The sequence below is a fragment of the Nymphalis io genome, chromosome 15 (genome assembly GCF_905147045.1).
Source record: "Nymphalis io chromosome 15, ilAglIoxx1.1, whole genome shotgun sequence".
NCBI classification, from domain to species: Eukaryota; Metazoa; Arthropoda; class Insecta; order Lepidoptera; family Nymphalidae; genus Nymphalis; species Nymphalis io.
In genome coordinates, this window is record NC_065902.1 from 10,139,796 (window position 1) to 10,153,438 (window position 13,643).

Here is a 13,643-nt window from a genome sequence, read left to right on the forward strand (position 1 = left end):
TTTTTGGCGCAATAGGAATAAAATAGGTGAAATTTGAGGGCAACATATTTATATTTAATCCATATTTTTTCATATCAGGCACTTAATTGAAGCTTTTAAAATCTTTATTATTAACAATTCACCTTTGTATGTTGTGTCTGAAAACAATAACAATTTTAAACAAAAACGTCTTTTACAAAGGTAACTTTTTCGTTACTAGATATAGTAACACAGCCTACGAGTTGTCAATTGAGCGAGTGAGATGAAATAGTAAATGTCTAAGCTAGAGACGGAGATAGAAAATCCTCACAACTGATTTCTTGTCCGAGCGAGTTTCGCTTTTAACACCCGAGCGACTGTTTTTGACGCAGCAGCGCAAATAAAGTGCGCAGGCAGTGCAACGATTATCACGTTCGCAGGCCACTGAAAAGTGATGTAAATAATACATAAAACTCTTATCATTGTAAACAAAGACTTTAAAGTACTTATAACTCTTTTTTGTCCAAAAATAACGTGTCGTGAAAGTTATACAGCGTCATATTATTAACTTTAAATAGACGAGTGAAAAACTACGACACAAGTGACAATTGACTCCTATAAAATAATAAAATGAATCCGTGATTTGTCATCTGTATACAAGACGTTTTGTAAAGAGACGATAGTTTTTCAGAGTAAAATATCTCAAGAGACTCCGTGTATTGGATGAACAGAAAGGCAAGTATGCCCTTTGTTAGGTCGACATCAAATCATTCATAGGAGTCATTATCATTTTCTCTTTATTTTTATCAACTTTTTAAGACAATGAAGACAATTAAAATGAGTTACGAAACATTTGCGTCACACGCAAATACATACTATGCTACAGTCCAAATAGAATAAAAACAAAAGCCTATAACGCGATTTATAACTTTGTTGAATCGATAGTTGAAACAAGAATTTAAAAACGTAAATAATACCTTTATTAGATTAATATAACTACCTAAATACCAGGAGTAAGTTGTCCTTTACGTTCTTTGTTGTCGGCTTGTCGGATCAGTCAGCTGTTTTGTGCGAGGCGAAACGGAGTGGGGAGTATCTGGTCTAACCAGTCTCACGTAGCAATGTTTTCTATGTATCGTTGTATATATAATACGCATAACTCTATATCCTGCGAAGTGCAGCAAATCTTTTATCGTTTCTGACCCTTTACTCGTAAACATAAGAGATTGGTCATCGTGAGAACAAAAAGACCTTTCGCTTTTAAACTTGTCTTATAAAATACCTACATCGGTGATTTAAACACGTAGAGCTTTTTTGTTTTCGTGACGTAGGTCAGTTACAAACAGCCCGTGTTTTTTCAACCGTTTTACATTATACTTAGTACATATACAGTAAACAACTGATTAAAAATAAAACGAATCATACAGCAAAAAATAAACATTATCTGTACATAGATTATTAGGCGGTAGCTGGGTAGACTCATTACCTAGTATTTACGTACAAACATTACACATAAGTCTACTGTATACAAATGCTTCTTATTACTTAAACTATAAAGACTACAATGCATTATCATAATAATTCTCGACCAAGGTGCGAACATTCTAATCTCGTCATATAGGAGGCGTCTTAGCAATGCACATTGCACCTGAATGGCTTCCGTGCCCATAATGCGATACTGAATTGTGACGTCATACCTATCTCGCAAATAAGTAAATCTATTATGTCACTTGCATTTCCTATGTCTTAATATAGACTGACATACATTCCATAGTATTGCTAACCTAGATAAGATTTAAATTAAAACGTAAGATGCTATAGAATTACTTTAATTTTTAGCGAATTTTTTTTTTCTGTCTTATACAAAAAGCAGTCAACTGAATGTTTAGATATATATATTATTTATTTTTATATTGAATCAATTTATTAAATATACATTTAATACAATATTTATCATTTAGAACACGTGGAGCGAGTGAGTAAGTTGACTTTTTGATTACCTATAAATAAATAAACAGCTTACACAAAAAAAGCCGACATGGCCCAGGTAAGAACGCGTGAATCTTAACCGATGATCGTGGGTTCAAACTCGGGCAAGCACCACTGAATTTTCATGTGCTTAATGTGTGATTATAATTCATCTCGTGCTTTACGGTGATGGAAAACATCGTGAGAAAACCTGCAGGTGTTTAATTTCACTGAAATTCTGCCACATGTGTATTCCACTTACCCGCACTGGAGCAGCGTGGTGGAATAAACTCTAAACCTTCTCCTCAAAAAAAAGGGAGAGGAGGCCGTTAGCCCAGCAGTAGGACATTCACAGGGTGTAACTTTATACTTACAGCTTTCTCTACACAATTGGTTGATATCAGGACAATCCTTTTAGTTATCCCAAGATTAAAAAATACGCGAGGTGATAACTATACGTGGTTTCCAATGAACAGGATTGTAAGCACAGTAAATTTCACTATTTTTTTGTCAGAAAAACATTGGGCTGATCTGGGTACTGAGCTTAAGACCTCAGAATCTACAGCCTTATTAGTTAGTCATTATACCAACATTTATCACAAACATGACATGCGTTTGATGTTTGATCCAACTATATTAGCCAACAAAATCCAATAACAAAGCCAATCAGTGGCATTAATAAAATTTATTAATCTTCTACTTGGTCGCATTCATCATTGCTTAAGGTCCTTGAAAGTGTTTCTTCAAGTGATGGGTGAGCTGTTTCAATTTAGTCCGGTTAAAATTTAAAAATTTCTCTTAGGGCGGTTGTCACAGCAATAGATTTATTAATTATATTTGAATTAGACTCGTTATAAGAACTTCGACAATGTTTGCAGAAACGGTACAAGTAACCTCTTCATGTAGTAATTAAAGGTTTTTAATAACAAAGAACATTCAAAATGAGAACATTTTTAAAGCCGGAATTGTTCATATTTTATTTATGATGAAAATGGTTCAACCAAATAAAAATGCAAATCCTAACCAGAGGTACTGCAATCACGTATGTTTGATATTTGAATAGTCTAGTGATTTTTTTATGAATGTTTGTTTCTTCTTTACACAACCGTGAAGGTAAACAACCCATGTGTCGCGATGAAATTGTATACATAGTCATTTCACTAATTTGAATAAAATTTGTTAAAAGTCAGTCATTACTGGAGAAATGTTATGTTTTGTCACTTATGTTTTGAATTAAAAAAATATACATAGGGCGACCGAGTTTTGCTCGGCGGATAATAATTAGCTATAAAAAATATTTTTTATTATTTGTAAAAAATTGCGTGTTTTCCGTAAATCTATCCTTATAAATAAACCTAAACAGCAAAACCTTATCTAAATACAGAATCTAAGCCAAATCGTTAAAGCCGCTTCCGACAGACGCGGAATAAATTTATATACAAGAATTGCTCATTAAATAATATAATATTGGAGCTACCACATAGTTTTCTTATCGTTTTTCATAAAATATTAGTTTTGTATAGATTTATCATCAACAATATACGAAGATGCATAAAAATCATTACACTTATTCCTAAGGGTTTGTTTAATGTAATATATAAAATGTATTTTTTTAATATTTTGGCACACCTATTTTGATTTACCCCTTTAATTAAATAGTATTTTATTAAAAAAAATCTTGCTTAGACAATTTATAGTCACAACGTGCAATAAAACATAAATCATTATGAAGTGCATGTGCATAGAAATGCAAACAGTCTCATCTCCCTTATAAGCTTATTCAAATATGGAAACCCAAAGATTTTATTTTTGCCCCGGGCGATCACTTGCTTATTTTGAGATTAATATGAAGTGAATAGAATGGATTAGTTAACCATATTTTTTTAACAATCTATTTCTTATAGAATGACAATGAGACATGACAATTAACACAATAAAATAATTTAATAGTTTTTATGTATTGTGTTATATTATTCAGTATTAGTAGTATAATTAATAGTTATTTTGCAGCTGTGTTCGTATATCCGTTTAATTCAATGCATATAATACTATAATGTTTGTTTCTGAAATAAAAAAAAGAATCATGTTAATTATATTGTGGTTATTCCGCCCATAATGAAACCGACTACAAAATAAATTGTCCGCAATCGTTGCACGTTGAATGTGCGGTTTCCTTTAGAAGCTTGACACCGCACTGTGTGCACGTACCACTTCCCGGATTACAACTACTTGTATTGTTCTAATCTTTATATTTAGAAAGCGGAGTGCGACGAACTTTACATTGTACCTGACACCTGAGACTTCGAGTATACTCTGTTAAGTTTCTATTAATTATTCCTGCAACCAAACTAGTCTAGAAAAATGATCTACTTTACTATCTTAATGAGTACCATGATAGACGAGTAGCGACCCGTCTTTCTTTTAAAAACAATTGGTCTTTAGAAAATCTAAAGAAGATAATGTTCATCCCTTACCTCGGAATGAAATAGAATGTTCTACTCGGAGGTATATCAATCTTAACTGATATTATAAATTGCGAAAGCGTGTTTATTTTTTACGTTTTCACATCATACTTCTCAACCGATCATCATGAAATTTTTGCATTACAAAAAAGGACATAGGTTACTCTAAACTTGCGTCTTGAAAAGCCGCGGGCGGAAACTTGTGTGAAAAATAATTGAAGGAGTAAAATATACCATAACATTAGAACTAGTCTTTCTTCTTATACATGCAACTCCTGAAGATTTATAAAAGGTAATAGCTATATCTGCTTGTGAATTTTGTAGTAGAATGTAATGGAGTTCATTGGATACTTACTCAATTTTTCGCTATGCTTTTAAACAAAATAGAGTACCTACGTATCTTTTTCATAATAGAATAAAGTGAACCTTTGTCAGACTCCAAATAAGGTAGTGCCCTCGTTGAATATTTACTGCGTGCAAATTGTTACAGAAAATATATAATATTATCTAACGTTCTTCTCATTCGTTAGGAACATTTTTAAATTGTTTTCTTAGATTCGCTATTTATTAGAATTTAAATATTTCTTATTCAATTATATGCAAAAATACATTTTTTATCTTTCCTATTTACTTTCACGTAGGTACATGATATGCCTAAAATAAGATTATATAAGCAATACCATAATGAACTTCCATTCAAAGAAGAAGAAGAGTATTTCTTCACTTAATTCACAAAATCTAATAAATTGTATATCATATATTCAAATCACGAAATGTATACGGGCGTAACATTTTATTATTTATGAATAGCATCTAATTTATTCTACTTTATTTACTTGGCGTATTTTTATCGCTGTTTTATGATTTAAGGCGGATATCTATAGTTTTAACCCATAATTCAATTTCATCATTCCCATCGAGTACTTTGTTCAAATATATCCACGAAACGAGGTCTATTTATTTTGAACTACGTTAACGTATACCTACTTTAAACATTAATGAAACCGTTGTGTGATTTTATGATTCTTGAAAGTAGGACACCTAATCTGTGAGCTTCCTCTTGCAACACAGCTCTTAGATGTTCATTACGAGGTGTTACTTCACTGGTAATAAAAGTTAAACATCAAATAGATCCATGTGGGTGTTAAACAGCCCGAGTTAAGCTGATATCAGTGTTTCGTTAAGCTACGTCCCCAAATTAAGTAGATTTACGTATTTCGTGCTGTCGCCACGCGTTAGTGGTTGATAGCAAAATTGTTACAATTTTGAATTAAGAAATAAGGTTTTAATTATTACAAGCGAATGTTATCGATATAATGTTATATGTAGGTATGTAATGTTAAACGATACTAATTAAGAATTGGCAACTATTTTAGAGGAAACGTACGATAACGTCATGCTTGTCTTGTCGATTCTCTTGTTATTAACGTAATGACAAGTACATATAGAGGTTACATACGATTACGACTTAAATTTGTTCATCGTTTACCGTTTAATAGTTTAATATCGAATTTTTCTTGTCGTTGCTTAAGAAATATAATCGGACTATTCGTTTCTCCTACTAAGATCCCGTAGATATTTTCTTGAATGTTTGCCAATTAAATAAATATAATGTTTATATCAAATATATTAATAGATAAGGTCTTTTAAGTATTTCGTTCAAGATTATATAGGTCATAAAAAGTTTGGAGTTAATGTTCCTTGATTTTCAAGCTAAATTTAATTTTAAGTATTTAATTAAATAAAGAAGTAACTACTGATTTTCTTTATGGTAATTCTTTTTTTGAATCCACATTCTCATTCGGTTGTCTCATCTGGTTCTTTGTAATAATCTTGTTACAGACAAGATTAAAATATATTATGATATAATTTTACCGGATTTCACATTAAACATAACATAGATATACATAGAATATATATATAATAAAACATTTAAGTAAATTGAAGTTAGATTAAGAAGCTTTTGCATTAGCATAGATCAATTTGCTTATTGGTCTGAGAACGGGAATTGAGCGACGCCTTGGTCGTGTCCATCACTCGTCTGGACAGACAGACGTCGACTGTAGTCTATTGAATATAACAGTTCTATCGCACTAAAGAAAGATGAAGCACTTACGCTTACCAATATTTGTCAACTGCGAGTACTTCAAAGCCTAGAAAAAATTGACAAATATTATTTGTTTTGTGTCAAAATTATTTTTTATACAATATTTATTTATTTTTTGGTCGTAGTTATAATATTGTTACCTCGTATTTTGGTCGTCATACAAATTGGTGGACATTCTAAAATCATTTTTTTTTTTAAATTTACTTATGACTTTTCTCAACACAAAACACTTATTAAAATATTTATGGATTATTATTAGATTGGTTAAAATATATATAAAATATTTGGTACAATAGTGATATGCTAAGTATGAAGACGAGACTAGACAATCTCAGACACACTGTGAAATACCAGTGTCCCAGTGTAAAAAATGCCAGTGTGTAAGATTAGCACTTAAGATTGCTACCTAGAGGAGCTCTAGCTCGGATCAGTTTATTATCGAGTAATACTAAATTCAATGAACTGAATATTTTATGGAAAGGAAAAGAAGTAGTTCAGTTTTATTGATAATAATAACAAAATCCATTTAGGAACGAATGAAATCCTTTTAAGCTTGAATGGGAACGATCATTTAAAGCCATAGATAATATTCAGGTATGTAACGATATATAATATAGGTTGAAATTTACAAATCAAATTAAAGCATATCTACTTTAAATAAACGCTTTCAATCACTTTTGAATCTTCCTTAACTGTCCGACTGGTAAATAAACCTAAGGATATTAAATATTCGTAATGCGTGTTATTTCGAGATTCGTCTCGAGTAACAATAGTTTCTGGTTCGCCAGAAACTATCTCAGCAATCTGATTCTTAAACACACTACGTTACATTATTGTCTATTCCAACCACAGGAGGACAAATAAACAATTTTGACATTGAATTGACATAATATCAATGGTCGGAATCTTGAATAATCTGTGCTACTTGGCGTATGGCGTATTCAATGTCGTTGATATTGTTATTGGAACTTTGAAAGTAAAATAAAGTGGATGTTAGACGCTGAGTATTGTATTGTAAATTATAATATATTAATCACGAACTGTTTGTATTGCATAATATAGCAGAGCTATTAGCAAAACGCATGGATTATGTAAATATAAGATTTGTTTATTTTTACTCTTACATCGATTGGAATATAATGTATACCGATGTACATTTAATTACTTATAAGTAAACGTGAGCATTCTCGCGCATGTTGACATACTTAATCGATCTAATATCCGAATTCGTAATTTAAAAATAGATAAAACCGCAATGATAGTACAAATCGGTACAAGTACATTAAACAAAAAAACCTAATATATTTTTTACGTCTAGAGAATAGAATCTATAGAAACGTTGCATTCAAGTTTGAAAAAAGAATAAGAAATAATTGTTTGGTGGCCACAGAGGTTTTACTTCAAAATATATAGTACGGGATATGTATCGACGTTTGGTTTAGTAAAAGAATGCGTTGTAATGCCGTAATACAGCTAGGCAACTTTATCTTAATATGTAGAATTCGATTTTTAAAATGAAAAGTTCTATTTAAAGAAGCACTTATACGTTTGCTCATAAATTCTTCTCAAATATACATTTCAGGTCTCAAATAATGCTGTTTCATGATATTTGATGCCTATTTATCTTCTGTCACTCGAACCATATATAGATCGATATTGAGATGTATTGCGGTAGCTTATTCGATTTTTCCAACGGATCGCAGTTTTCAGTATTATAGCATGAATATCTAAACGGACAAGTTAACTTACAGTCGGAGATTGCAATGTGAAATAATCTTAAACTTGATAAATAAAATTACTTATAGAAATCGGTATCATATAATGGTCAATTAATTTGACAAATAATTAATAAATATTCAATATTTTTATAAAAAAAAATAGTTATACCGAACCCGTACTCCGTAATGCTCCGACGTAAATCTTAAACTTCGATTGCGGGTTCAAATCCGCCCAACTGAGTTTTCATTTTTTTTTTTTAATTATTATTTTAGTGTTGTCTGAAATTCTGATACATATCTGTCGAATCTTTAACGGTTCAATCAATGCTTAGAATCTCGATGAGAGTCTACTACATGTGTATCCACCAACTCATTTTGGAGCATCGTAGAATAAACTCCAAACCTTTTTAAAATCAAAAACTAAGGATTTCTATAGTTTTCATCTAGCAAATTACATATCTTACACAAGATTTATCTAGCATAAATTTAGAACGAACGATTTAACTTAGAAGTACTTTATGGTTGAAAGTTGCACAACGCCTTACGTAATCCAATCATTGAAAACCGTGTTCACCTGCTGTTTTTGTATTGTAACCATTGTTCTTCAAATGTTTTGTCACATATAACTCCTGAGGTCGTGACTTGTGGGAAAACATTTTTCATGAACATTGACCATTAATACAACGCCTATTTCGACGTCGTAATGCAGGGGGTAATGTGATAACGTGGTACTTTTGTAACGACGCTGGAATCGACTTTCAAAGACACTCATTTTACAAGGCTAATGTTAATGTAAAGCTATTACCGGTTCGGACTATAGATTCTACCGAGAAGAACCGACAAGAAACTCGCTAGTTACTCTTTTACAATAGTTATGTTGTATACATTTATATGCAAAATAAATACAATAATATTGTTGAAAATATGACACTAGGAACACATTTAATTGTAAACTTTCTGATACTAATAGAAGTATATAATTGATTTTCTTACGACGTAATTATTTCTTTTAAATTATTAAATGTATTTTAGCAAACCTCTCGTACATCGGTTGGCATATCCGCAAATAATTTGGCCGCATTCTGACTACTTCGGTATTCGCTTTGTGCGTCATCAACATCGAGTGTATGGACAAACAATTCAAATTTTTATTATTTATGTCAGTGAAAATCGCTCGATAAATTTTCAAACGTTTAAAAAAAATAAACATTAAAAGTTATTTTATCGCTGCTCTTTATCCATATGATAAATACCTATTAAACAAAATTCTTTTTCAACAATTCGGTCGATGAGCTTATTATGTATATAGTTTTAAAACTCTTGCATGTCATCGTGTCTCTCTCTTATGTATAAAAAAATTGCTTTCTTAATGTGACTCCCGTCCCCGTCCTTAATTTTTTCAGTTTAGCCCACCATTCACTGATAGTGGCTTCCACTCACAATAAAACAAAGTGGCAGAATTCCATCCATAAGTTGGTACTCGTATTTGAATATGCAGTCTATGGAGTTCAATCAACGTGTTCTCTCTACAAATTCATTGTCTTCTCTTGTTAATACTGCCTTTTTTTTATAGAATAATAAGGCGGAACATATGGGCTACCTGACGGTCACCAACGCCCATAGACATTGGCATGTAAGAAATGTTAACCATCGCTTACATCACTAATGCGCCACCAACCTTGGGAACTAAGATGTTATGTCCCTTGTGCCTGTAATTACACTTGCTCACTCACCCTTCAAACCGGAACACAACAATATCAAGTACTGCTGTGTTACGGTAGAAAATGATGCGTGGGTGGTACCTACCCAGACGAGCTTGCACAAGACCCTACCACCAGTAAATGTTCCATGCATAAGTTGGTATTCGTATTTGAATATGCAGTCTATGGAGTTCAATCAACGTGTTCTCTATACTAATTCGTTGTCTTCTCTTGTTAATACTACCTGTATAAATATATATCTTCAATATTATCTCGAAGCGTCGAGTTGGCATCGCTGACAGAAAAACGTTGAGAGCAAACAGAGTTTCCAGTGGCTGTATTTTCCCAGATAGAAGCTTTATTGTTAATGATGGTTATCAGACGTTTTGGTGCTATTAAGATTTAACTTTATTGCATTCATTTAAAATTATTTTTAGCTAATTAAATATTTGTATAGTTAAGTTGATCGAAATGTGTTTCTTTGCATGTCTTTAAACAAGGGGGAGTGAACATTATTAGGGCATTAATAATATTATTTAATGATAAATTATGTTGTTTCTAAATCTTTTAATGATATAAAAAGTGTGATATATTTTAATGGTACTAGCCTTGATGATGATAGCTAAACACTAGTTTAAATAAATACATTTAGAAAGGATTGCCGATATATATGCATTAACAAAGTGAACGAATAGAAAAATCTTTTCCGATTCACACAAACATATGAGAAATAATAAAAAAAATCGATATCGTTTGAAAAACAATACGAAATCGTAGTTTTTTTACGGAAAAATGTTTCTGATTAATACTTTGTTTACGTCTATAAATAACTTTATTGGCTATTTTTATCAAGATATTCGCCTGAAGCTACACTTGGGTCGGTCGCATCTCCAGTAAGTAGGCCAAGGCAGAAAAAAATGCTGTTTTTATTAAACGTTAAAACCAATTCCTGCAAAGCTATTCACATCCCTGTCTACTTGTCATTAGCAAAGGTTCCTAGATGACTTGATAACTATATTATATTGACGATTTATAAAGGATATATAACAATTTTAGTACATATATATAAAATAATGCTATCAATTTACGTTAATAGAAGTTTTTCGTTAAATCTAATACGTAACGTTATTTTTATAATGCAGTTTTTCTCAATACTTGGTCCGTGATGCTACTATTTAAACTATTACTTGGGAATATTCTACTAATTAATAACGGTTACTGTACGTTCCCGAATCTATTTCTATAAAATTTCGACCGAATCTCAACTGGATTGTTGGGTTATAATAATAGGAAAACGGTTAAACGGCAACGATTAAGTTTCGATTCGATTGATATAGTGACAGTTTGTTGACAGTATTTCGTGTTGTGATTATGTAAACAAATTTGAGTAAAGAGTATTTCACTTCATAATACAATTTACTAAATATTGTTTCCTTTGTTTTGTTTTTTTTTCTCTTTGCCCAAATGTCATATTCCATAATATAAAAGTAACAATAACAGTATGTAAAGTCACACTGCTGGGCCTATTCTTCTTTTTTGTTAAGGAGATGGTACCATCCATCATATATTCATATAACTTGTGTTAGTGTGACGTCACACATAAACGTAATACAAATATTTGAATAATATGTTAATATTTAGTACTGCCTTCATATATTTCTGAGAGAATGTAGAAAATGCCTTATTTTATTGTTTCTCCAATTAAAAAGATTGAGAACCAATACTCTAACGTGCAGACTAATTTCTGGTATACGTTGGAGCAACAACCTCATAATTAAAGGTTATCGTATAAGCGAGTCACCTGTTACGGACTACACCTGCGGACTTAATTATTTCTATTCATAAATGTGAACACTAATTAATAAAGGTAACAAAAGGTTTTCGACCTTTTATCGTAATATCAAAAACTCTTTTAATTATTACGCCATAAAGGTACTCCGTATTATTAAAAAAATTAACATGACGTGAGAGAGAGAGAGAAGAGAACGCACTCTTTCTGCTAAATTGTATTTAGTCTGATTTAATCGTTATTACTGTATGAGTTACTAGCTGTGAACGCGGTTTCACCCGAATATAATGTATTGCGTTGATAAAGGCCCCCGGTAATAGTTTTACTCATATATCTTCCATGTACAGACAACGATCAGTTACAGATTTATAATATGTATACATATTATGTAATAAAGTTCAACTAACCAAACTTCGGCCACAGCGGCCTATCTCAAGGACCATCGAAATGTTTCGATATTATTCTGTAAAAGTATGTGTGCACAACCACAGGTGCACTTTCCATTTTCCATTCTAATATTTAGACGGAAATCCGACACGATCCAAAAAAGATCAAGCTTAGATCCAACGGCTTCACATTTTCCGAAGCAAGGGAGAGAATTGCCAACTTCCTAACTGGGAATGTTATTCAGATTTTTTTGTCAGAAAAACGCAATAACGTTTATTGGCCCGTATCGGGATTGATGACATGGCTATATTATCCTACAAGATTTAAAAAAATATTTAACGGTCATATGCAGAAGTTTAGTTTTTTTATTTTTTTATAGAATAGCAAGGTGAACGAGCATATGGGCCACCTGATGGTAAGTGGTCACCAAACGCCCTTAGACATTGGCATTGTAAGAAATGTCAACCATCGCTTATAACCAATGCGCCACCAACCTTGGGAACTAAGATTTTTTGTCCCTTGTGCCTGTAATTACACTGGCTCACTCACCCTTCAAACCGGAACACAACAATATCAAGTATTGCTGTTTTGCGGTAGAATATCTGATGAGTGGGTGGTACCTACCCAGACGAGCTTGCACAAAGTCCTACCACCAGTAGTAGTTTTAAGCAGCCCTCCCCGATTTATACCTACATCTTGGCATAAATCGAGGCACCGGCCTAGGGGCCATACTAAGACAAGGACCTCAAATTTCAAAGTGCCTCGGGCCTTGTGTCTCTAAGTTCGTGCCCGGTTGTAAGCACCTACAGCTGTAAAAACATTACCATCTGTTTATGTCATAACAGCAAAAATATGTTTGAGTAAAAAATATATCAATTAAAGGTTACATCCGTTTCATATTACCAACAATGAATACCGATCAATTGCAGAACCATAAGAATTTATTGTATAGGTATTGCAGCAAATTCCTAACCTAAGCTAAATCTATTAAAAGGTATTTTATGCGTATTATATTGTCCATAAGTTTTCAAAATTAAACTAGGTTATTTGTATCTCAACATATCTAAAATTAGAACATCCAATCGTGAAAGATGCTGACTGATACTTAAGATAGGCGGGCGACGGAATAAGATCGCTCAAAGTCGGCAACCCCAGAGAGATGTCATAGAGCGTTCGTGCTATATCATTTTGTGAAAATATACAATATAGATAAGAACGGTATAAGGAGGATAACTAAGGTTTCGCTTCGGCATAGCTCAGAGTAATGTTGCTATTCCCTTCGAATTTTCATTTTTAGCGAATAAGGATACGTTAAGTTCGTGCTATCATAAAATCATTGCTTAAAATAAAGATAGATAGAGCTTCTATTTGACCTTACATGACAGTTTAGAAAAGCAATAATAAATAACATTTCTTAAGAACACAAAATGTCCGAGATTTATAATCAAAATTATATTTATTTAAGTAGGCGTTGTTATAAAATTTATTTTTAATCGTCATTACACGATGAAGTTGTAAATAAAGCTATCAATTTAGTTTCTACCGATAAGAACC

At 32.1% G+C, this 13,643-nt stretch overlaps 1 protein-coding gene across 1 annotated transcript in view; it reads right to left on the bottom strand.

Annotated features, from left to right (window-relative positions):
- Positions 1 to 13,643, bottom strand: part of LOC126773785 (protein kinase C, brain isozyme) — a 519,888-nt gene that overhangs the window by 11,765 nt on the left and 494,480 nt on the right. The gene's annotated exons all lie outside the window — the stretch shown is intronic.